At 40.6% G+C, this 25671-nt stretch overlaps 1 protein-coding gene and 2 pseudogenes across 1 annotated transcript in view; 2 read left to right on the plus strand and 1 right to left on the minus strand.

Moving 5' to 3' along the window:
* Positions 1–25671, plus strand: part of KCNK13 (potassium two pore domain channel subfamily K member 13) — a 136326-nt gene that overhangs the window by 29033 nt on the left and 81622 nt on the right. The window lies entirely within an intron of this gene.
* On the minus strand, positions 14640–16729 carry LOC143652668 (activating transcription factor 7-interacting protein 2 pseudogene; annotated as a pseudogene).
* Positions 17530–19730, plus strand: LOC143651507 (splicing factor C9orf78 pseudogene; annotated as a pseudogene).

The following is a 25671-nucleotide window of genomic DNA, read 5'->3' on the forward strand; positions in this document are numbered from 1 at the left end:
CTCTTTCTCTTTGACCTCTGACATTCTAACTAGTAAGTGTCTTGGAGAACGCGTATTTGGATCTATTTTCTTTGGGGTGCGCTGCACTTCTTGGGTCTGTAATTTTAGGTCTTTCATAAGAGTTGGGAAATTTTCAGTGATAATTTCTTCCATTAGTTTTTCTCCTCCTTTTCCCTTCTCTTCTCCTTCTGGGACTCCCACAACATGTATATTTGTGCGCTTCATATTATCATTCAATTCCCTGAGCCCCTGCTCAAAATTTTCCATTCTTTTCCCTATAGTTTCTGTTTCTTTTGGATTTCAGATGTTCCATCCTCCAGTTCACTAATTCTAACCTCTGTCTCTTGAAATTTACCACTGTAGGTTTTCATTGTTTTTTTCATCTCTTCTACTGTATCCTTCATTCCTATAAGTTCTGTGATTTGTTTTTTCAGACTTTCCATTTCTTCTTTTTGTTCATCCCTTGCCTTCTTCATTTCTCCCTCAATTTATTGGTTTGGTTTTTGAAGAGGTTTTCCATTTCTGTTCGTATATTCAGAATTAGTTGTCTCAGCTCCTGTATCTCATTTGAGCTATTGGTTTGTTCCTTTGACTGCGCTGTATCTTCAATTTTCCTTGTGTGATTTGTTATTTTTTGCTGGCGTCTGGGCATTTAATCAGATTTCCCTGGGTGTGGGACCCAACAGGTTGAAAGACTTTCCTGTGAAGTCTCTGGGCTCTGTTTTTCTTATCCTGCCCAGTATGTGGTGCTTGTTTGTCTGCGGGTCCCACCGGCAAAAGATGTTGTGGCTCCTTTAACTTTGGAAGACTCTCGCTGCTGGGTGTGTGGTGGAGACAGAGGAAAGGTTGTAGGCTGGTTTTAATGGCTTCAAATTGTGAAGTCCTGGGATCTGAATTCCTTGAGAGAGGGATTCCACCTGAGTTGCGTTTCACCCCTCCCGCGGGGAAGGTTCAGGTGGTAGAAAGCCCTGAAAGCAGCCTATTTCTGCGTTCATGGCAGTTGCAACCTGTGTAATCTGAGCACTGAGCCCAGAGGCAAGGAAGCCTCTGTAGAAACAGCCGCAGAAGGCTCTGTTTTGCCCCCTTTCCTCTTTTTCAGTTAGCCCAATAGGCAACTTCCGCCTTGATCAGTTTCGCCTGAGCTGAGGGCCTATTTTTAGTAGTCAGAAGTTGTTCATTAATGCCACTATTGGTGTTAGGTTGGACTCAGTCTCTACTACTGTTGGAGACTCTTTCCTTTCCCTCTGGGAAGTTGCCTGTGGGGGAGGGGCGCCGGCCGCTGCGGCTTGGGGAACTGCTGATCCGAGGCTCCCAGCCAGCCCGGGAAGCCGCGTGTGTGGGAGGGGCACCAGTCGCCGGCTGCCACGGCTTGGGGAACTGCTGATCCGAGGCTCCCAACCGGCCCGGGAAGCCGCGTGTGTGGGAGGGGCGCCAGCCACCTTGGCTTGGGGAACTGCTGATCTGAGGCTCCCAACCGGCCCAGGAAGCCGCGTGTGTGGGAGGAGTGCCGGCCACCGCAGCTTGGGGAATCACTGATCCGAGGCTCCCAGCCGGCCCAGGAAGCCGTGTGGGGGGGGAGGGGCGCCGGTTGCTGGCCGCTGCGGCTTGGGGAACCGCTGATCCGAGGCTCCCAGCCAGCCCGGGAAGCCGCGTATGTGGGGGGGGGCTCCGGTCGCCGGCCGCTGCGGCTTGGGGAACCCTGATCCGAGGCTCCCAGCTGGCCTGGGAAGCCATGCGTGGGGGAGGGGCGCCGGCCACCGTGGCTTGGGGAACCGCTGATCCGAAGCTCCCAGCCGGCCCGGGAAGCCGCCTGTGAGGGAGGGGCGCCGGCCGCCAGCCGCCGCAGCTTGGGGAACTCATCTCTCCAAGTCTCTCAGCTGGACCGGGAAGGAGGGAGGGAGGGGCGCCGGCCACCAGCTGCCGCGGCCTGGGGAAGCGCGCGCCACTCAGGGACCTCACCGCAGCGGAGTCTCGTAACCGGTCCAACCGTTCCAGACTGGGGTACACTGTGTGTCCAGTCTCTGTTGTGGCTCTGGGAGCAGTTCTGTATTGTTTCTAATTATTTAGTAGTTGTTCTGGAGGAGGAACTAAGATGCGCGCACCTTACTAAGCCACCATCTTCTCCGGAAGTCCCATTGATGGGTTTTTATTTGTTACTGATGAATATATTTTCCAGGCTGATGTTTTGAAGAGACTGGGCTGCCATCCTTCTGGGTCTCCCACACTGGGTTTGAACAATGTCTTTTTTCTCCTTACATATAAAACCCAGCACCTATCCCATATCAACCATAAGCCTTCAGTGTAGTTCAGTGGAATTTTTTGAGTCCCTGTTATATGCCCTGCCGTGAAGTCAAGAGTAAGTAACCTGGATCCATAGATAAACTACAGGGTGTCTGTGAATTTGGATGGGAAAATAATTTCATCTTTATGTTTGTTAACCCCCAACTGACCTCTAACTAGCTAACCTCAAATATTTCCTCCCACAGTGAATGTCTCAACACCCTGGAGGTAGTATGAGCAGCACCTGTAGCTATGACACCACTAGAAATCACTGATATTTTCCTCTAACTTTACAGTTGTGGGAGAAACCTCATCATTCAGTCTCACCCCTACTTCAAAATTATGGCAATTATTAGCCCCAATCATGTTATTTAAGAATTTAATAAAGAAGCCTATCTATTAAATATGCCACATGTTTGTTTCATTGCTTAATAACTGTGTTTTAATATAGCTACAGTGTAATCCAATGTGTTTTATTTCATTCATTTAAAAAATATTCTTCTAAGAAGAGTCCCCTCAGCTTCCCCAGCCTGCCAGAGGTTCCATGTAACAGAAAACAGGAAGAGAGAACCAGATCAAGGTTAGGCTGATTTTGAATGAAGAGAAGAAGGAAAACTGCAGCCCCTGCTGTTACAGCTCCATGTGTGGTTAGTGAGGGTATAAAACTACTTGGTTGCTCAGTCACTCTGCATTAGCTCATCTTTCTTTGGAGTCGGAAGACTTTTCAGGATGTTGCAGTGTCTGAAGGGTCATTGTGGGGAGCATAAAGTACTGCCCTCCCTGAGCGCAGGGCGGAAGAGGCAAGCATTTTAAATGTCCTATTTACAGAGTGCCAAATGCACTTGCACTTGGCATAACGATAGACCCTTGAGAAAACTTCTTCCACGTTTCTTCTCTGTATTCTTACATACTTATTGGGTACCTCTGAACTCTGAGCTCCCCACCTGCCCTATCGTTTCTGTGCCACATGGGTTCTTTTTTGGTAAATACTGATTTTGGAGGCCATGCTAATTCCTTGTGGTTATTTAGCGCTACTTCTTGTTTAATGTTTAAATTAGAAATTGCAACTAACAGGCCTTGGGCTTGAAGCAACATGCTTGCTTTATTTGGCCTGCGGACTGTGATGTGCTGATAAATATTTAACAACCAGCTCACAGAAAAGTCCTGATTTGTAGCCTTTGTCCCATTTCCTTGGTGTAAATACTCCCACCATAGCCGATTTCAAGCTACCAGTGTGAGGTGACTGAAGGCAGAGGTGGAGTAAGGAAGAGATGTGCACCATCGACTCTCCTGAGCCTGCACGCTGCCGTGGGCCACAGCAGGTGTGAAAATTTGAATTCACTGTCAACTTTAAAAAATCAGATTTTCCAGTCAAAATTGAGATTTCTGACTTCTCTTGGAAAAATGGAAAATCAGGCCACGCCGGGCCCACATTCCTCCATGCCATGCACTGAGGGAGTAGCCCCCACACTCCCTGTTCCAACCCCACCCTGGGCTGAGTGTCACCTGCCATTCCTCACTGCTGTTTGATGACTTACTGCTGGGCTCTGCCACCCCTAGTTTGAATGCTGAGCTGTTCGTTTGTTTCTGTGACTTTTTATTAATATTCAAGAAAGAGGTTCATTTCCAGGTCCATGCACTTCCCCCCAAAACAACCAAACATACAAGCAAAACAAATAAAAATTCAACAAAGTGTTTCTGCAATAACAGGATACTCACATGGAAAAATAATGGAATGTGACCCTGCTTATAGCATAAAAAAAATTCAAGAAAGAGTTGCAGCGTACTTCCTCATGTGACGTTAAAATTTTCCCTTCACTTTCAGTTTAATCGTGGGACAGTCAAGTTTCTCCTGATAGGGTGCATGGAAATTTTATTCCATTCTTAACTGATTTCCCTCTGGTTGGCTCAAATCAGTAGGCAAAAGAGCTTTTCTTTAGATGTTTCATTAATGAGAAGTGAATCAGAAAAGCATGAACTTTGTGACAAGCTAGTTTTCCTATGGGAAATTAAGACCCACTAATTAGAAATAACAGAAGGTGACAAATTCAGAGGAAACTCAGTACAGTAAATAAAAATGTATCAAATTGTACACAGTAGAGAGTTGACACAGCCTCGTAAAGGAAAAAGAGCATCTCTGAGGTCTTGCTAGATAACATCCGTGCGGATTTTGGATAACTCCCAAGTATCTGGGCAAAAGGTACTTCTAAGCCTGAAATGTAGAAAACCCACTAGAATGATTGCACCCACCTCATTATTTATGGGAATTAAGGAATCTATAAAGGATATTAGCGATGCTGATACCCTTTGGGCAGGTAGAATGTTTCTGCAGGTGATTTAGGAAAGTGAGATTTGGAAAAGGGGCTAAGGGGCCAGCCATGGAGTTACCAATGCTGAGACCTGGCATGGGGGGATGCACATGGAAACCCACTGCTAAATGGCATCCATCTATTCAGACTCCTCTTGCCAAGTATTTATATTACATAAAGAGAGGAGAGGGGTTTTAACTGACAGATGTAGTTAGTGGACATGGATGCATTAAAGCCATTTAAAAGGGAGAAAAAAACATTGATGTTTGCTGGCAGGAGATAAGGAAATGCAGAGGACAAATGCCAAAGGAAGCATTTTGAAGTAGCAGGAAAGCTCAAAAGTAAGACAGCTGGGGTCCGAAGATCCAGAAGTGAGCCTCTGGAACTTGAGCATTTTCCTGTCTTTGCCTTTAAGGAAACATCATGATGCACTGAAAGGGAGGAGGGCATTTAAACAGCCCCCATTTGTGCTGGATGCTAAGTGTACTCTGGGCCATAGGCAGACCCTCCAGATGAGACCCCAATTATAATAAATGTGTTGAGCCCTTGCAGTGTGCCAGCCACCAGACTAAGTGCTAATGGGCGCACATCTTCCCGTTTTATCCTCCCAGCACTGCAAAGGGGGCAGCAGGTCCATCTATGGCCACAGACGGTGCTTTCTCTGGGCTGCTGTGTCACCTTCACAAGCAATGAATGGGATTGTGAATTAATTAATTAGCTGAGCATGCTGCCCCTAAAACATGATGTAAGCGGCTATTGTTCTCTAAGCACTGATGAAGTGGTATTTTGTACAGAGTGGCATTTCCTGATTTATATTTTTGGAAAGATGATTCTGTTGCCTGGAGAATGAATGGGGTGGCATGGGACGGGGAGGGGAGGGCAAGAGTGGAAGCAGGAAGATCCATTGGGACCACAGCAGTCCTCCAGATGTGAAACAAGGACATCACAGGCTACGTAGGTGTCCATGGGGTGGGACTCAGAGTGTGATACCTGTGCCCTTGGGAAAGAAGTGGATGGTTTGGGGTGCATTTTGGAGGTAGAACCAAAAAGATTCACTAATGAATTGGATATGAGAAGGCATGGATCAAGGAAAAGAATCAAGATTGGCCCCTCGGCTCCAGGCTCAGTGATTTGCTGAGATTTCTCGAAGTGTACCTACCATCTCTTGAGTCCCAGCTTCACCATCAGCCAGCTGTGTTATCTCAGGTAACTCTTTTAGCCTCCTTGGTGACAATAGTACCTTACAGGGTGATTATAAGAATTAAACAGAATGATATACATGAAAATCACTTTGGAAACTATGATGTGCTTGCTAATTACTTCAGTCCACTGAAAAGATCAAACCATCCCATTTAGTGTGTAGGGCTACTGGGAAAGCACTTTGTAATTTTTTCTCCTAGAATGCCAACCAACAAGCAAACATAGCCACTCGATTTGCTGGACCCCAGTCTGTCCCTCCTGGAACAAACATACAATTAGAGTAATTTTTTTTTAAATCACTTTCTGGCTAAGTTGTTTTACTTTGCCTTGGTGAGTCTCCTGGATGTCATGATTTCTTCTTTTACTCGGGGATATTGATAGGCATCAGAGAGAATGCTGAGTGAACATTAGTTCATTTGTATCATTCACTTTTTTCCAAGTTCTTCAAGTTGCAGACTATAATTATTGGGAGTAGGCTTAGCCCCGAGTCATTGTACTCCAGTAGGGTGCTGGTAGGTGAAACCTCCCACTTCTCTGCCACAGTTACTGCCTGCCCCCCTCCCCCCGTCACTGTGAGAAGGATCCATCCATTCATTCATTTATAAGTGCCAAAGGAACACCTACCTAGATATGCCAGGCACTTCAGAAGTTTTAAAGCATGAGTTCAGAGGACCTGGACATTCCTACTGCGGGTTCTCCAGGTATCACAGGACTACACATAATTTAGGTGGTCTGTGGAAGGCATTGTATTTTTTTTAATAGGTGTTCAAGTTTGCTAAAGCTTCCGGAATGCAATATACCAGAAATGGGGTGGCTTTTACAAAGGGGATTTATTAGTTTACAAATTTGCAGTTCTGAGGCCATGAAGAATCTGAATTAAGGCATCAATAAGATAAAACCTGGATTCTGAAGAAAGGCTGCAGGCATCTGAAACACCTCTGTCAGCTGGGAAGGCAAGCGGCTGACATCTGCTTTCCTTGCTCCCAATTCATTGTTTTTAGGTTTTGTTTCCAGGATCTCAGCTTCTCCTGGGCAAATTCTGGATGTCATCTCTTAGTTTAGTATTTCTCAGGGCATTTTCTGTCTCCAAGTGTCTGTGGCTCCTCTCGTAAAGAACTCCAGTAAGTGGACTAAGACTTACCTTGAATGGAGTGGGTCACATCTCAATTGAATTAACCTATTCAAAAGGTCCCACCCAAGAATAGGTCTGCCCTCACAAGATTGGATTTAAAGACATGGCTTTTCTGGGATACACAACAGCTTCAAACCAGCACTATGGGTAATTGGAAAAAGTATTAAAATGGCATGTACAGGTTCATAGGTGGTTCATGCTCGCCTTCCACACGGGAGACCCGGGTTCGATTCCCGAACTATGCAGTACCCCTCCCCCCACCACCTCCCAAAAAGGCATGTACACACAAAAACTGATTTCTTGGTTATCATTGATTAGGAGGAAGTTGAGTTAGAGTTTTAAAAAGGCTACACTTTCTATAAAAATATTAAGTAAATGATCACCCACACCGAAGGTAGATAGGGCTACATTCTGGAGAGAATATCCTGGAGCTGCACAGTAAAGACCTCATCTGGATTGTTTGGGAATGAAACTGTTCTTGTTAGAGAGAAGTAATTGGATCCTACTCCAAAGCTTTGGAAAATATTTTTGTGTTCACTTTTCAAAGTTAAGAATAAAAGTTACCCATTATTGCACTAACCAGAGTTACTGTTTACAATGTGCATGTTTCCAAACACTGCATGTTGGATTTTTACAAAGTTGAGATGAACTATTTCTAAAGTAGCTTAATCCAAAAAGCTTACTGAGAATTCTCAGTAAGAATTCTGAAGAATGCTTGGGATTCTGCATTGTCTTTGACATTTTTTTTTTTTTTTTTTTTAGAGAGAGGGAGGAAGGGAAGGAAAGAAAGACAGAGAAGGAAGGAAGGATGGAAGGGAGGAAGAAAGGAAAACATCTTTAAACATTTTCTTATTTTATTATATTTTGTTTGTTTGTTTGTTTTTTACATGGGCTGGGGCCGGGAATCGAACCGGGGTCCTCCGGCATGGCAGGCAAGCACTCTTGCCCACTGAGCCACCGCGGCCCGCCCTGTCTTTGACATTTTTATGATCAACTACAGGTGTAGACAATGTCAGAAATGGAGCTCTCGATATCCTTATTCAAGAAACTCCCTTGATGGCTTTATAAATGTCCTAAATAATTCTCTGTCACACCTTGCTTCTTGTTAATGGCCTCCTTTTCCTAAAAGTTGAGCACATGGAAAGTCCTAAGAAAATAAGAATGTCCATTAGTTGAGTTCCAGGAAACTGGAACTGATTTATCTGCATAATGAGATATTACAGAGATTCTTTCTGGCTCAACAAATTGGCTCTGTTTGTACCATCCAGCTTCCCATTTGAGAAAACTAGGGAGAAAAGTGCCTACTGACTTCAGGGAAGTTTTGAGAACCCGAGGTAAAAGGCACAGTTATCACAACACAAAGTAAGCCTTGCAAGATAGGAGCACCTGTCAACCTTGGTTGAAAACCTGACCCTATGGCAGAAAGTAGCAAACAGGCAGGTGTGATACTTGTGGAATTATTCAGAAGGGATTGGAACACCTGCTTAAGAAAGACAGTCCCAGAAACACATCCTTTTTTCCTATCAAATAAACATGCTTTTTCCTTTCAGACAGGCAGGCCATACAAACTGTCTAAAGATTGTGCAGATTTGGTTTTGACACACTTAATGCCCCTCCCCCCAGCAAATTTCCTTCTCTGATAATAGACACACCTGACTGGTCCCATGCAGCTCTGGATCTTTCTTTTGCTGCTCTTCAATTAGCCCACTACCCAAAGGCTCAGCTTTCTCCTGCCCTTCCCTTTCCCACTCATTTCGCAATGCAATGTTAAAAGTAATTTGCATTGTTTAATGCTAGGAAGCTTCTAAGGGCAGATAAAGTTTCTTGGGAGTTAATCTCACTTTGGAGTTAATAGTATAGATAATTCATACCTGGTTAATTAGGGATTCGCCACAGTTTTTTTAAAAATGCAACTATGAAAACTATTTAAAAAAATTTTTTTAAAAGCTTCTTCTAGGAACCATGATGCAAAGAAGTGAGTGAGGTATATATACACTTCTCTGGCGTGGAAGCTCCAAACTAGGTGCCATGGCTGCATTTTTGCAACTTAATTTTAAGCAGTTGGCCTATTCTCAAGGCTCATCCATGCTGGCCCTAGTGAAATCTGAACTTGAAGTGGATTCTGCACAATAAAAGTACACTTAATAAGACACTTTCTGGCTGGTTCTTGTGATCTCCAGGACATAAAGCTTTTCTATTTCCTGGAGACAAAATTGCCAACCTAATTAAAGATGAAGGCCTAATCAGCCCCAGGATATTAGGTCGTTCTCAATGTTAGAAGCTGTGAATTGAACAAAGGAAAACAGTAATTTCATCAAATTAGTTGTGGTTATTTTTATAGCTCGATTTTTTCATGTGAAACAGCAGAATGATTTTGAAAAATATTTTTTTTTTTTTTTTTTTTTTTAAAGGAAAGACAGAGAGAAGGAAGGAAGGAAGGAAGAAAGGGAAACATCTTTAAACATTTTCTTGTTTTATTGTATTTTGTTTTTCCGTTTTTTTGTTACATGGGCTGGGGCCGGGAATCGAACCGAGGTCCTCCGGCATAGCAGGCAAGCACTTTGCCCGCTGAGCCACCGCGGCCCGCCTTGAAAAATATTTTAAGGCACTGTCACTTTTTAAATTGTATTTGCATCTCAGGGTAAGATTTTTGACTCAAGCAGATGATATATATTTTTTACAGCTAAATTGGCTGCAGCAGGTAGATGGAATTCCTTTATCATGAAAGTAAGATTATAGAAGAAATAATTAAGATGTGAATTTTCTTTTCTTGCTGAGAAAGTAATAGTTATTCTCCACATGGTCTGTATCAACTAGCTTGTTTTGTTTTGGGCTATAAGTAACAAAAATCCCAACTAAATAAGAAAACATACAATGTCTCATAATAGGAGGCAAGGAGGAGAGAGGCTCCAGGAATGGTTCACGCCACAGGGCAGACACAAAGGATCCAGAATCTTTTTATTTCTCTGGCAACCTTGCTTTTAGCTTCATCCTCAAACTGGAGGAAAGACAGATTATGGCAGTTCCAAGTACCACATCCAGACCCAACATCCAGAGGAAGAAACAACCCTCTTTTCTAGTACTTTCTTTCTTAGGAGTTAGGAAATTTACCCAGAAGCTCCCAACAGACCTCATGACATCTAAATGGACCAGAACTGAGTCCCATGCCCATTCCTGGTGGGTGGAATGGGATTACTTTTAAACTCTCAAGCAAGGGAGGCAGGAGAGCTAGTTAATATTGGCTTTTGTTAGCAACGAAAATAAGGCAAATGATTGTGAGGTAGGATTTTATTTTATCTTAGTTTTGCTTAAAGCAGCATAGATAAGCAGAGAACCATGTGTCTAAAAAATATGCAGTTAATTATTCTCTTGCCTTTCTTAACATGTCTTCTTCCTGTAATTCTGGACTCTCTTGGGGTTTCCATTACCCTGAATTATAAAAACAGACAGAAATGAACAGGATGCTAACTGCTATAATTGATGCTTTATTCCATGCAGCTAGCAGTAAAACAGATCTTCACGACACTCACCTCATCCCTGGAATCCTACTCCCTCTCCTGTTTCAAGAATCAAAGAACTCATCTTCATCAACCCATGGCTTGCCCACCCATCCCTTTCACTTCACCTCTCTTCCATCTTCAATACTGCCACCCCCACCAGACATACAGGGGTCAGCACATACTTGGTATTTTGTTTTCTATGTAATTTCTTCTTTGAACTTCAGTATATTTATCTGGAAAACAGAAATAATATTATCTACTTTGCAAGGATTATGGGACTCAAATGAGATAGTATACATCCCAGTATTTTTGTAAACTCTGCGGGTTTATGCAAATATCTGATGGCCCAGTGCATGGATGTTCTAGATGCCAAATACCCAGATTTAAATCCTGGTTCCTTCACTTGGTAGATGTGTGACCCTGGACAAGTTGCTTAGCCTCTCTGTTCCTCAACTTCCTCACGTGTAAAACAGAGATGATAACCTGGGCCTATTTTACTATGTTGTTGAGACGACTAAGTCAATACGTACATGGTGCTTAGCCCAAGGTGTATAGGAAATATTCATTCCTATTTATTGAGAGTTTCCTAGTGCCAGACACTATTCCAGTCCTGGAGACAAAATCTCTTGCCTTTCTGGAGCTTACATTTTAGCAAGGGAGTCAGACGATAACAAACAGATAGATATAACCTCATATAGTTATATGTACTAAATAAAGTAAAGCAGGATAAGGAGATGAAATGTGACGGGAGTGAGCTATTTGAGATGGTTGGTCCCAGGAAAAATTTAGTAGGTTAAGTTTATCATCACTGAATTCCCTCAGCCAAACCAGTGCTCCCATCCCAGGTTCTCACTGTCTTTACTTCTTGTCCCACCAAGGTACCACAAAACATATATATGTATCTTTGTCTATCTTCCATTTCTTCAAAGCCTTGCTTTCTGTTTTGAACTAATCCATGACAGTACATGGGTAAAAGGGTTTTTCTTCCTGTAGTCTCCAAAGATGGTCACTCAGTTTCTTCCCTCCTTGTTGGTGCATGTCACTCTCCTCTCAAGAGGTGGTACTTATGGTTTTCCCCTTGAACGTAGACTAGCCCAGAGCTTGCTTTGTCACTTGAATGCAGCACAAGTGAAGTTCTGGTCCTCCAAGCCAAGGCTTCAAGAGAGTTGGCTTCTTCCTGTTGGAGCCCTGAGCCACTATGGTAAGAAGTCCAGGCAACCCTGCTGGACAGAAAGGCCATATGGACAGGCCCATGTGGAGATAAGACACCATGTGGAGAGTGAGGCCACATAGTGGCAACAGACACATGCACGAAGAGGCCATGTTGGATATTACAGTTCTGCCAACCCAACAGCTCCAGACAACATCAGTGGAGCAGAAGAGCCACCCAGCTGAGCTAGGTCTCTGTTATACCATGAGAAATAATAGAATGTTTTAAGGTGGTCTGTTACACAGAAGTAAACTACTGAAGTACTTTCCAAGCCAACAAACATGAATTCAGTGCTTTCCAGGTGAGGAACTCTCAAGTACCAGGCGATTAAAGAAGAATGCTCTAAACCCTCTGCCAACAAAACTCTTATCATGGGCCACAAATGACTTGCAAAGAATGCTTTGTGGTATATGCAGCACTTCCAAAGGCTTTATGTCATAGTTGCCCTACATTATGTAACTTATAATACATGACAAAATCAAAGGGACATAAGGGGTAGGAACAAATTATTAATGTAGAGTCTACCCAACAAAGCAAGATGAAAGGTAGATGGGAATTGTTGGGACTTCAGTTGGTCCCAGTTCCCAGGGGTCTCCCACAGTGAGTTCTATTCACATTGAATGTGAGTCTGGAGTTTAAAAATAGATACTATTTACATATCTTGGTCTACTAAACATAAGCCAACTGTTTCTTTTGTTGATGTGAAGCTCTGTCCCATTGCTGAGGTGAAAACTGTTGGGCTCATGGTAAGGAGACTTAATTCCTTGGTCATGGTTCAGTTGCAGAGAACAGACCCTACTAGTCTGTTCTACTAGTTGGAGCAGAAGGGGATGATGCATCACGGAGTATTGAATGCTGTATGGAACTGTTGGTGTCACTGAACAAATTCATTCTAGGCTGAGCTCCCATATATCTAAGGCATCTAACAATGCTGTCTTTCATACCCACAATGGTATGTATTTTCTGTTCTTCTGATTCCCTGAGCACCTCCCTGCTTCAGGTAGGACTTACCTGTCCTTCTGCCTAGTGTCTTTGCTCAATTCTTTATGCGACTGGGTCCCCAACCTCCAACCTTACCAAACCCATGAGATCTTCTCTGGTACCCCAGGTGAAGTAACCCTCCCCTCATTTGTTTCCTCCATAGCCCAGATCTGAAATTATAGACTTCTGAGGCAAAAAGATATCACTTAAGTTTCATTTACACAATAAGCGGCAGAGCAATCAAAGTCTGAGCTATACAAATTCTTACACATTTTGTGGGGGTTAGTCTATATGCAAGTTAAGCACCTGCTATCCTGGATCATTGCAGTTGAGGGCACTAGTGAATGGATGGCCTTGGAATCCCAGGGCTTTAGGTCTTTACCTGCAATATCCATTGCCTTCTCAAAACAAGGAGGTTTTAAAATTATTTTTCTTCTTACCATTTTTCTTTAAGGTCCTTGAGTCCTACTCCAAACGGAGAACAGGCAGCAATTTGTGTCAAAAGAGAACCAGAAACAAAGGCTCCATTTATTTTGTAATTTGTAATTTCTGTGTCTCCAAGGAAAAGATCCTGGGCTAAAAGATAATTGAGGTTCCAGCAAAGGTCTTGTGCTTCCTGATGAAGCGGCATGACTCTACAAATCACTGTCCAGGACCTTGGCAAGAGCAGCAGCAAAGAAGGAGACAAGGAGCTCTCCGGTTGGCTGGCCAGGCTGGGCCCTCAATGCTGGGGAGCAGGAGGCCAAGCCCTAGGAAACTGGATTCTAATTCTACTGACACCGGTCACCCCTGTGACCAGGGATACTTCACCTCCCTGGGTTTCAAGTCTTTTTCCAGAGAAAATGAGATGATTCAATCAAAACAATTATTCTCAATTCTATTATACCCATCAGCCACTTAATTTTTTTTTATTAGAGAAGTTGTAGGTTTACAGAAAAATCATGGCAAAAGTACAGAATTCCCGTATACCCCTACAACACACACACACACACACACACACAGTTTTCCCTCTTATTAGCATTCTGCATTAGTGTGGTAACTTTATTACAATTGGCGAAACAATAATGTTATAATTATAGTATTAATTATAGTCCACAGTTTACATTAGGGCTCACCATTTGTGTTCTACAGTACTATGCTTTTTTAAAAACATTTATTCTAGTAACATATGCAATCTAAATTTCTACTTTTAACCACATTCAAATATGTAATTCTGTGATGTTAGTTACATTCACAATGTTGTTCTGCCATCACCGCCATCCATTACCAAAACTTTTCTATCACCTCAAAGAGAAACTCTGTTCCAATTAGGCATTCCCTACCTCCACTCTGGGGGTAACCTGTATTCTAGTTTTTGACTCTATAAAATTGCTTATTCTAATGATTTCGTATCAGTAAGATCACACAATCAATATTTGTCCTTTTGTATCTGGCTTATTTTACAAAACATGATGTCTTCAAAGTTCATGCATGTTGTCTCATGTATCAGAACTTCGTTTCTTTTTATGATTGAACAATATTCCATTATTAAAATATGTTTATACCACATTTTGTTTAGACATCTATCTGTTGGACACTTGAGTTGCTTCCATCTTTTTTTTTTTTTTTTTTTTTCCAAACACAGAATGGGAAAGCATTTATTTTCTTAAAACCTTGGTGGCAATGCACCCCAGAGATGATCTGGTCTCTGTAAAGAGCTGATTTTTCCTTTATCTACTGTATAGGCAGGTCACCAAAGCTGTCAAAAAAGGAAATGGTAGCTGCTTGCATCCTAGGACTTCTGATGCAACCTTAATAATAAGCTAATCTGGAAGAAAATTGGAGAAATTAAAGCTTTACCTCTCCCAATGGCTTGTACTTTATCTCAATTTTTGTCATCCAACAAATACTACTTTACCGTCCAATCAAAAGACATTTTTGGGCGATACGGACCATTTTGTGACATAAAATCTATCCCTGGATTTTCTGAAAATCTTACCTAAAAGAAAATTAGGTAATTTTCCATAGTCACCAAAGATACTGTTCACAACACAGCTTATTAACATGCATACATGATAATGTATAATTGGGAACATATCCATTGGAAGTTCTTATTGAATGTGAATCAGAAATTCATGAAATCATCAGATCAGCCACTTTTATGAAAGAGGACTGTCCCAATACAAAGGGTTTACAACCTGAACTGGCCCTTTAAAATGGAAAATAGTATCAGAGTAACATTATAAACAACTCAAATATGAAAGAACAAAACATATTACAATATATAATTATTGAAGAATTTTCTTTTAGGTAAGATTTTCAGAAAATCCAGGGATAGATTTTATGTCACAAAATGGTCCGTATCGCCCAAAAATGTCTTTTGATTGGACGGTAAAGTAGTATTTGTTGGATGACAAAAACTGAGATAAAGTACAAGCCATTGGGAGAGGTAAAGCTTTAATTTCTCCAATTTTCTTCCAAATTAGCTTATTATTAAGTTTTCATGGCACAGGAAGAGGTGGTAGCTTTCCACAGGACCACACTTGGGATTGATTTTGGTGCTGTTCCAAGTCAGGGCGATGCCCCTGGGTCTCAGCACCCATTTCACTTTGAACCCAGGCTTCTGGGGAGGAAGTGTACTTCGGATTTCTTCTACTATTCAGGTAGGAGGAGTGGTAGTTCTGGGAGAGGTGGCAGGTGCTCACAGGACTCAGGAATCTGGGCTGCATTTTGTGCCACTGGGGTTGTCTCTTTTGAGTTTAAAACAGCTTTCATCGGTGACTCCAGGGTGGAGACTAAACTTTCTGTGTTGCAGTTGGATAGGCCGTCTTTTGTTAGGTCAATCACAGAATCAAGTTTCTTTTTCTCTATATTCAAAACTTCTGGTTCAGCATTAGGTAAATCACTGAAATTTCTTGATGTAATTTTTCCAGTATCTGCTGGATTTGATGCTATTGGAGTTTTCAAATTAGGACTTGCCACAGAAGTCAACATAACGTCATCATTGTTACTTTCAGAAACTGACTCAACATGATCCAGTGACAAATTAATACTTTCACTTGCTTTCTCTGGAGGTTTAGAAGGTTCATAGTTTATAGAAGTAATTTTTTCATCTGTACTATTAACTGACTCTTGAATTTTATCCAAATTCACAGTCTCTGAATTTACAACCTTAGAGGCTATATTGCTGGATAACAGGTTCGATTCCAAACAATTCCTTTGAGATAATACTACGGTTTTAATGCGTCGTTGAAGTTTTGCTATTCTTGCGAACAGTTCATCAGCTATTGCTTCATGTTTATTTCTGCACTGTGCCTTCCCAACGCGTTCATTCAATTCTTTTAGTTTGCGATCAAATACTTTGTAATTTATACTATAGATCTCCTGTCGAATAAAATGTTTGACCAGAACGGCAGCTATGCCGCCGCTGCCACCGCCGCTACCACCGCCACCACCGCCGCCTCCCAACGGTCTTGCTTGCCAGATCTTCTGAGGTCCGCACCTGCCGCGCACCTGCTTCCATTTTTTGGCAGTTGTGCTTAATGCCTCATGAACACAGTGTCCAAATATCTGTTCAAGTGTATACCTACAAGTGAGATTGCGCAGTCACACGGTAATTCATATTTAACTTTCTGAGGAACAGCCAAATTGTCTTTCACAGCAGCTGCTCCATTTTACTTTCCCACAAACAATGTCTGTGTTCATATTTCTCCACATTCTCTCCAACTCTTAATTTCCCATTTTTAACAGTAACCATTCTAGTGAATATGAAATGGTATCTCATTGTGGTTTTGGTTAACACTTCTCTAATGGCTAATGATGTTGCACATCTTTGCATGTACTTATTGGCCATTTGTACATCTTGTTGGAAAATGTCTAAGTCTTTTGCCCATTTTAAAATTGGGTTGTTTGTCTATTTGTTGTTGAGTTGAAAGATTTCTTTATATATTCTGACTATTAAACCACTATAAGATAATATGGTTTCCAAATATTATCTGCCATTCTATATGTTCCCTTTTTTTTTTTTTTTTCACATGGGCAGGCACTGGGAATCAAACCCACTTCTCCAACATGGCAGGTGAGAACTCTGCCACTGAGCCACCATGGCTCACCCTATATGTTCCCTTTTTACTTTCATGGTGAAGTACTTTGCTGCACAAAAGTTTTTAATTTTGATGAAGTCCATTTATCTATTTTTTTCTTTTTGCTTGTGCTTTTGGTGTAAAGTCTAAGAAACCATTGCATAACACAAGTCCTGAAGATGCTTCTCTGTGTATTCTTCTAGGAGTTTTATAGGTTTGTTTTTTATATTTATGTCTAATTCATTTTGAGTTAAATTTGCATATGGTGTGAGGTAAGGGTTTTCCTTCATTCTTTTGCTTATGGCTATCCAGTTCCCCAGCACCGTTTATTGAAAAGACTATTATTTCCCCATTGAATGGTCTTGGCACCCTTGCTAAAAATTTGTTGACAATAGAAGTTAGGGTTTATTTCTGAACTCTCAGTTCAATTCTATGGGTCTGTATGTCTGTCCTTGTACCAGTTCCATGCTGTATGTTCAGAATAAGTTTTAAAATTGTAAAGTGTGATTCCTGCAACTTCTTTCTTTTTCAAGATGGTTCTGGCTAGTCCAAGTCCCGTTACTCTTCAATATAAATTTGATGATTGGCTTTTCCATGTTTGCAAAGAAGGCTGTTGGAATTTTGATCGGAATTGTATTGAATCTAAATTGCTTTGCACAGAATTGATATTTTAATAATATTTAGTCTCCTAATCTATGAACATGGAATTTCCTTCCATTTATTTAGGTCTTCTTTGATTACTTTTAGTACTGTTTCGTAATTATCTCTGTACAAGTCCTTTACTCTCTTGATTGGATTTATTCCTAGATATTCTACTCTTTTAGTTGCTACTGTAAATGGGATTTTTTTCTTGACTTCCTCTTCCAATTGTTTGTGACTAGTGTATAGACACACTACCAATATTTGCATTTTGATCTTGTACCCCACCATTTTGATTTGTTGTGGATTTTGTTTCAGGATTTTCTATGCATAGGGTCATGTCATCTGCAAATGGGGGAAGTTTTACATCTTTCTTTCCAATTTGGACGCCTTTTATTTCTTTTTTCTTGACTAATTGCTCTGACTAGTACTTCCTGTACAATGTTGAAAAACAGTGTTATAGTGGGTATTCTTGTCTTATTCCTGATCTTAGAGGGCAAGTTTTCAGGTTTTCTCCACTGAGAATGATGTTATTGGTCAAGTTTGATTGATAATATGGCCTTTATCAATGTTGAGGAAATTTTCTTCTGTTCATAGTAGTCTAAGTGTTTTCATCAAGAAGGGATGCTTTGGTGGTGGCTGGACCTTGGAGGGGGCCAGCACAAGCATGCTAGCCACCAGAAAGACTTTTCACCAGTGCCAGGCTGACTCAGAAGAGGTTCAGTAAAACTGGAAGAGACCCAAGAAGTACAGAATTTGAGGAAGAGGCCCAATGGGGTAAGTGCTCTGGCCCTGCTGTTGGGAGAAAAGGAAGAGAAGACTCAAGTGGATGATCCCTTTCAGATGAAGACAGGTGGTATGGTGGATATGAAGAAACTAAAAGAGAGGGGGAAAAATAAAATTAGTGAAGGGGAAGACCTCCCCCTGAGGACATCATTTTCTGTAGAAACCAACTGAGGGGATGAGGATGCAGACATGATAAAGTACATTGAAACAGAGCTTAAGAAGAGGAAAGAGGAACAGAAAGTAAAGCTGAAGAATGCAGAGGATTATCTTTATGAACTTCCAGAAAACATCCGTATTTCCTCACCAAAGGAAACGAAGAAAATGCTTTCCAACCAGATGTTGGGTGGCATCCCTGAGGTGGACCTTGGCATCGATGCTAAAATTAAAAATATCATTTCCCCAGAAGATGGCAAGGCCTGTCCACTGGCAGAGCAGCAGAACAAGAAGAAAGATAGTGAGACATCTTTCGTGCTCGCTAACATGGCTGTAAATTACATGCAGCATAAGCAGTTTTATCATGAAGAACTCAATGCCCCCATTCAGAGGAACAAAGAACCCACAGCCTGGCCTTTGAGAGTAAGCAACACAGAGAAGCGAGAGCCTGAGTGGTTCCCTCCTAACCACAAGCGTTCTGCTAACAAGAAGTCCACTGATGACTATCACTATTAAAAGTATAAGACAACCAACTTATGAGGGTGGCTGAAGAGAAGAAGTGCAATATGGGATGTATCCTTCACCCACCTCCTGAAGACAGGTTTCCTGGACACAGGCCTGCTGATTTTACTAGCAGACAGTTCTAAAAACAGACTCTTTTAGCCTGCTGCTTACCTGCTGGATTTTCAGGCACTGAATTTGTAACCTTTTCAAACAAAACCATGTGCAGTTTTCCTATTAGGGGACAAACTATTCTTGTGATCATTATTAAATCTTGTTTGTAAAATGAGGGAGGTGCTTTATGATGTTAAAGTTTCCTTTTCTTGCTGGTTTTCTAAGAAGGTGTGCTGGATTTTGTCAAATGTCAGTTCTGTGTCAGTTGAGATGAGTGTATTCTTTTCCTTTGTTTTTTTTTCCCTTCGTTCCATTAATTTTTATTACATTAATTGATTTTTTATGTTGAACCAACCTTGCGACCTGGATGAATCCCAGTTGCTTATAATGTATAATTCTTTTAATGTGCTGTTGGATTTGGTTTGCTAGTAATTTATTGAGGATTATTGCATCCATATTCATAAGGGCTATTGGTCTGTAAAATTTTCTTTTCAGCAGTAACTTTATCTGGCTTTAGTATTATAGTAATGTTGACCCATAGAATGAAGGAAGCGTTCCATATTCTTTACTATTTGAAAAACTTTGAGCAGGAGTAGTGTTAGTTCTTCCTGGAATGTTTGGTCAAATTCACCAGTGAAGCCATCTGGTCCTGGGCTTTTCCTTGTTGGCAGGTTTTTGATTACTGATTCAACTTTTTAATTGTAGTGGTCTGTTGTAATCTTAATTCCTTCTTAAGTTGGTTTAGATAGTTTGTGTGTTTTTAGGAATTTGTCCATCTAGGTTATCTAATTTCTTGGCTTACAGTTATTCATAAAATCCTTTTACTATCATTTTATTTCTGTGGGGTCAGCAGTAATGTGGCCCCTTTTATTTCCTATTGTAGGTATTAGTGTCCTCTATCTTTTTTTCTTTTCAGTCTAGCCAAAAGTTAGTAGATTTTTGTTGGTATTTTCAAAGAACCAACTTTTGGCTTTGTTGATTCTCTCAATTGTTTGTTATTATTCTATTGCATTTTTCTCCACTCAAGTATTTTTTTATTTCCTTCCTTCTGCTGGTTTTAGGTTTGGTTTGCTCTACTTTTTTTCTAGATACCCCATTTTGAGGTTAGGTCTCCAATTTGAGATATTTCTTCTTTTTTAATGTAAACTGTAAACTTCCTTCTAAGCACTGCCTTTGCTGCATCCCATAAGTTTTGCTCTGTTGTGTTTTCATTTCTATTTGCCTCAAAATATTTTCTAATCTTCCTTGTGATTTCTTCTTTAGTCCATTGGTTGTTTAAGCATGTGTTTTTAAATTTCCATATATTTGTGAATTTTCCAGTTGTCCCTCTGTTATTGATTTTTAGCTTTACTCTGTTGTGGAAGATATAGTGCATGAATTCAAAATTTTTTAATTTATTGAGACTTGTTTTGTGACCTAGCATATGCTTTAACCTGGAGAATGACCCATGTGCACTGTAAGAATGTGTATTCTTCTCCTGTTTAGTAAAGTATTCCATATATGTCTGTTAGGTCAGTTGGTTTACAGTATCATTCCAGCATCTATCTAGATGTTCCATCCATTACTGAAAATGGTGTACTGCAGTCTTCTTCTGTTAATATAGAACTATTTCTCCTTTCAACTCTGTCACTATTTGCTTCGTATATTTTGGGGCTCTGCACATATATTCATATTTGCTAAGTCTTCTTATTGAATTGATCCCTTTGTCAGTATATAGTGACCTTTGTCCCTCATAACAGTTTTTGAGTTGAAGTCTATTTTATCTACTAGTAGTACACCTAACCCAACTCTCTTTTGGTCACTATTTGCATGGTGTTTATTTACATCCTTTCTCTTTCAACCAGTTGTATCTGAATTTAAGGTGTGTCTTTTATAAACAGCATACAGTTGAGTCATGCTTTTTTAGCCAATTTGCTAATCTCTGCCTTTTGATTAGAGAGTTGAATCCATTTACATTTTAAAGTAACTACTGATAATGCAGTACTTTCTTCTGCCATTTTGTTCTTGAGACTTTGAAATTTCATACATTTTTTTGTCCCACTTATTTTCCCCTTAATGCTACTTTCACATTTATTTGATTTTTTGTAGTGTGCCAATTTGAATCCATTCTCATTTCCTTCTGTATATATATTTTTCAGATACTTTCTATATGGTTACCATGGGGCTTAAATATAACATTCTAAATCTATAAAAATCACATTTGATTTGATACCAACTTGACTTCAATAGCATACAGAAACATTGTCTTTATACCTCTCCACTCCCCATCTTTTTGTTGTACTTGTTACAAATTATATCTTTATAACTTGTATGTCTAAAACCAGAGATTTATTACATTTTTTAAAAATATTTTTATTGAGATATCTTCACACACATAGAGTCCATCCAATGTATACAATCAGTGACTCACAATATCATCACATGGTTTTGCACTCACCACTATGATCATTTTTAGAACATTTGCAAAAAAGAAATAAAAAGAAAAACTCATACATCCCACATCCCTTTCCCATCCCTCTCATTGACCACTAGTATTTCAATCAACCCAATCTGTCACCCTTTATGTCCCCTACTATTTATTTATTTGTTTGTATCCTTATTTTTTAATCATCTTTCCATACCCTGGATAAAAGGAGCATCAGACACAAGGTTTTCACAGTCACATGGTTCCATTGTAAAAGCTAAGTAGTTATACAATTGTCTTCAAGAATCAAGGCTACTGGAACACAACTCTGCAGTTTCAGGTACTTCCCTCCAGTCACTCCAATACACCATAAACTAAAAAGGGATATCTATATAATGCATAAGAATAATCTCCATGATAACCTCTTGGCTCTGTTTGAAATCTCTCAGCCACTGACACTTTATTTTGCCTCATTTCTCTCTTCCCCTTTTTGGTCAAGAAGGCTTTCTCGTTTCCATTATGCAAGCTCCTGGATCATCCCAGGAATCCTGTCCCACATTGCCAGGGAGATTTACACCCCTAGGATTCATGTCCCACCTGTGTGGAGGGGTGGGGGGAGGGTAGTGAGTTCACCTGCAGAGTTGGCTTTAGAGAGAGAGGCCACATCTGAGCAACAAAAGAGGTTCTCTGGGGGTGACTCAGGCATAATTATAAGTAGTCTTAGCTTCTCCTATGCAGGAATAAGTTTCATAAAAGCAAACCCCAAGATTGAGGGCTCCACCTGTTGAATTGGTTGTTCTCATTGCTTGAGAGAATATCAGGAATTCCCCAGATGGGAAAGTTTAATATTTTCTCCTTTTTCCCAAGACCCCAAATTATTATTATTACTTTTATACTTTACATTAGAGGTCAAAGGTGGAGTTACAAACCAAAAAAACACAGTACAATTGTACTGGCACTTTTAATTACCCACATGGTTGCCTTTACCAGAAATTTTCATTCTTTATGCCGCGTCACTCTATTGTCCTATTGTCATTTCCATTACTTAACTCCCTTAAGCATTGCTTGTAGAGCAGGTCTAGTGGTGATTAATTCTCTCACCTTTTGTTTATCTGGGGATATATTAATCTCTCACTCATCTTTTAAACATTTTTTATTGTTAAAAAAAATATATATATATAAACAAATTTCAAAGTACATTTTAACAAGTAATTTTAGAACAAATTTTAAAGTATGGTGTGGATTACAGGTCCACCATTTCAGGTGTTTCCTTGTAGCTGCTCTAAGACACTGGAGACTAAAAAGATATCAATATAATGATTCAGTGGTGTTAGTCATTAGTTAAATCCTATCTTCTCTAATACAACTCCTCCTTCTCCTTTGATCCTTCTCCTACTCTTTAGGGATATTTGTCTCCCTCATTTTTGAAAGACATTTTTCACGTAAGATAAAATTATTGGCTGGTGGTATTTTCTTTCAGCACTTTTATATTTCATCCCATGACCTTCCGTGATTTCTAATGAGAAATTGGCACTTAATCTTATTAGTGCTCCTTTGTATATAATACACTGCTTATCCCTAGCAGTTTTCAGGACTCTCTCCTTTCCTTGGCATTCAACAGTTAACTACTATATTTCTGGTTGTAATTCTCTTCAATTTTATTCTGTTTCAGATTTGTTGACCTTCTTCAATGTGTATATTCATGTCCTTCATTAAATTTAAGAAGTTCTCTGCCATTGTTTCTTTGGCAAGAGTTCTCTTTTTCTTTTCCTTCTGGGACTTCTGTAACACATATATTGGATGCTTGATGGTGTCCCACAGGTCTCTTAGGCTCTGTTTACTCTTTTTCATTCGTTTTCCTTTTCCTCTTCAACCTGAATAATTTCAATTGTCTTGTCTTTGAGTCCACTGATTTTTTTATTGTGCCATTTCCAATCTGTTAAAACCCTCTCGGGAAGTTTGCATTTTAGTTATTGTGATCTTCAACTCCAGTATCTTTTGGTTCCTTTTAAAAATTTCAGTCTCATTATTAAGACTCTCACATAGTCTTCATCATTTTCCTGATATCCCTTAGTTCTTTTTTTGTGTTTTCTTTTATCTCCTTGAGCAGACTGAAGATTTATTTTTTTAAGTCCTTATCGAGTATGTCCAAAGTCTGGTCTTCTTCATTGATGGTGCCTAATTTTTATCTTGTTCCTTTGGATGGGCTGCATTTCCAGTCTCTCTGTTTGTCTTACAGGCTTTTGTTTCACACAGTGCATGTTAGTATTTTAATGTGTTAACTCTAGAATTTAGTCCTGAAAGCTGTCTATTCTTAATCTGTATTCACCTAGTGATGCGACAGACATTTCCTTGAATGCCAGGAACTAACAAAACAAAGAAACAAATGCAAAAATACCTTTAATAGTCTTTGCAAATGGCTCTGCATTGATGGTGCTTACCATCACAGTGTAGCCCTCCCATCAAAAAGGTCAGCCAGAGATGAAAGTTTGGCATAGTGTCTTCTCCTGAGCCTGTGTCTTGTCCCGAGCTTATGCTCATTGACCTTAGGAATTCCCCAGTTTACAGGAAAATGAATGTCCCCTCTGCACCACATAAAAGTCTCCCCCACCCCCACCCCGTTCCTGGTTTCTCTACTGCATGTCTTAAAGCAAGTAATCCTTTGCCCCAGGCTGCATCAACTTGATTGTTTCTTACACTGCTTTAGCTATTTGTAAACTGCTTCTGCCCAGCAGGTCGAGTTCTGGGAAGGTAAGCCAGGGACAAGTTTCCTGGTTCAGTCTCTCAGGCTACCACCTGACAGCTTAATATCAACATACAGGCACTCCAGTATGCACATAGATGTTACTTTGTTCCCTCCAGAACATGGCCAGAGACCCACAGTGGGAGTGGAAGGTGGCTGTACCCTGTGCTGGGGAAGAGTTGGGAGAGAGGCCAGCAAGGGTGCCTCCTACCGTTTTTCAAACTGCATTTTCTTGATTTAGTACTTGCCCAGTTTACTGCAATCCTTTCACTGTTTTCGGGAGTTTTGAAGAAAATGTTTCTTCCAGTTTTTGCTAGTCATCTAAAAATTATGTGGGAAAACAGCACCCTGCGGTGTCTTTTGTGCCATCTTGTTTGACTGAAATATCCCATCACCTCTTTTTTTATGTGAAAAGGTTTTCTACTATACTGCGCTGAAATTAAAGATTCCTTTGCTACCCTGAAATTATATTTTATAGATAAAATAAGCTACCTATACATATAATTTTGAAAAGTTAGTAAACCATCTTAATAGTGATATAAAGAAACAAAGGAAAATAATGTGTGGTGAAATAGGTACCTTAGGACATAAATGCTGGGGTCTGACTATGCTGGAATACAAGATGAAGTAGTCAGGAGCTGATACCTACAGGTAGCGTGACATGGGTAGGTTGCATTGCACATCCCTGTACTGCAGTCGGTGATGGGAAAGTGAACAACTTTGTTACACTAAAAGTTTAAGATATTCAGTCTCCTCTCAATGCAATGGTAGTTGCGCTCCTGGAAATTTCCTTGTATAAAAAATTTTTTTAAAAGAGAGAGCATGTTTACTTGTATAACAAGAACTAAATTCTAGGCTCAGATAAATGCAGCGGTTTTTCTGTGCATGAATACCAGTGGAACATTTGTAAATCATGCAGGGTAAGGATAATTTTTTAACGTGCTAACTGTACCTCGCATTGTGGGACATCTAGTATCCCTGGACCAGCCCACTAAATGCCATGTCATTATGATGGTCACACCATCTACCAAATAGACACAATTCCAGAATGCCATGCATGGGTGGTGCTGCCCTTTTTGAGAACCTCTTTCCTCAGTGAACCCAGAGGTGTGCAGTTGAATGTGGACACAAATTCTCTGGGGATCTTATTTAAATGAAGATTCTGATTCAGGAGGTCTGGGTTGGGGCCCACGATTCCACATCTTTTCAGGCTTCTAGGTGATGCTGATGGGGCCAGTCCAGGGACCCCACTTTGAGTAGAAAGGACCTATCGGACTCACATGGGACCTCCTGGTGCTAAGCTTTGGTTGGTTTGGGGTGTTTCTCTCCAAAGTGGGCTTTCTTTGAGAACCATCTGCTCTTGAATCACCTGGGGTACTTGTTAAAAATGCACATCTCTGCTCCTCCCTCCAGATATCCTGAATTAGGACCTCCCTACACCTGCATCTTAACAGTTAGTCCCCTGAGTGTTTTCTTACAAACACTAACATTGAGAAACCCCAACCACAAGTCTAGATGTCTCCGCCTCTTGAGGATCTTTATGGACCAAAGCCCTGTCTCTAGCCAAATCTCAGATGTTATGTAGGAATCTTATTATTTCCCAATTTCCTTTATTACATACTGTACACAGGTAGTATTTTCAAAGTGAATCCAAAGCT

Source organism: Tamandua tetradactyla, chromosome 12 (assembly GCF_023851605.1).
Source record: "Tamandua tetradactyla isolate mTamTet1 chromosome 12, mTamTet1.pri, whole genome shotgun sequence".
Classification (NCBI taxonomy): Eukaryota; Metazoa; Chordata; class Mammalia; order Pilosa; family Myrmecophagidae; genus Tamandua; species Tamandua tetradactyla.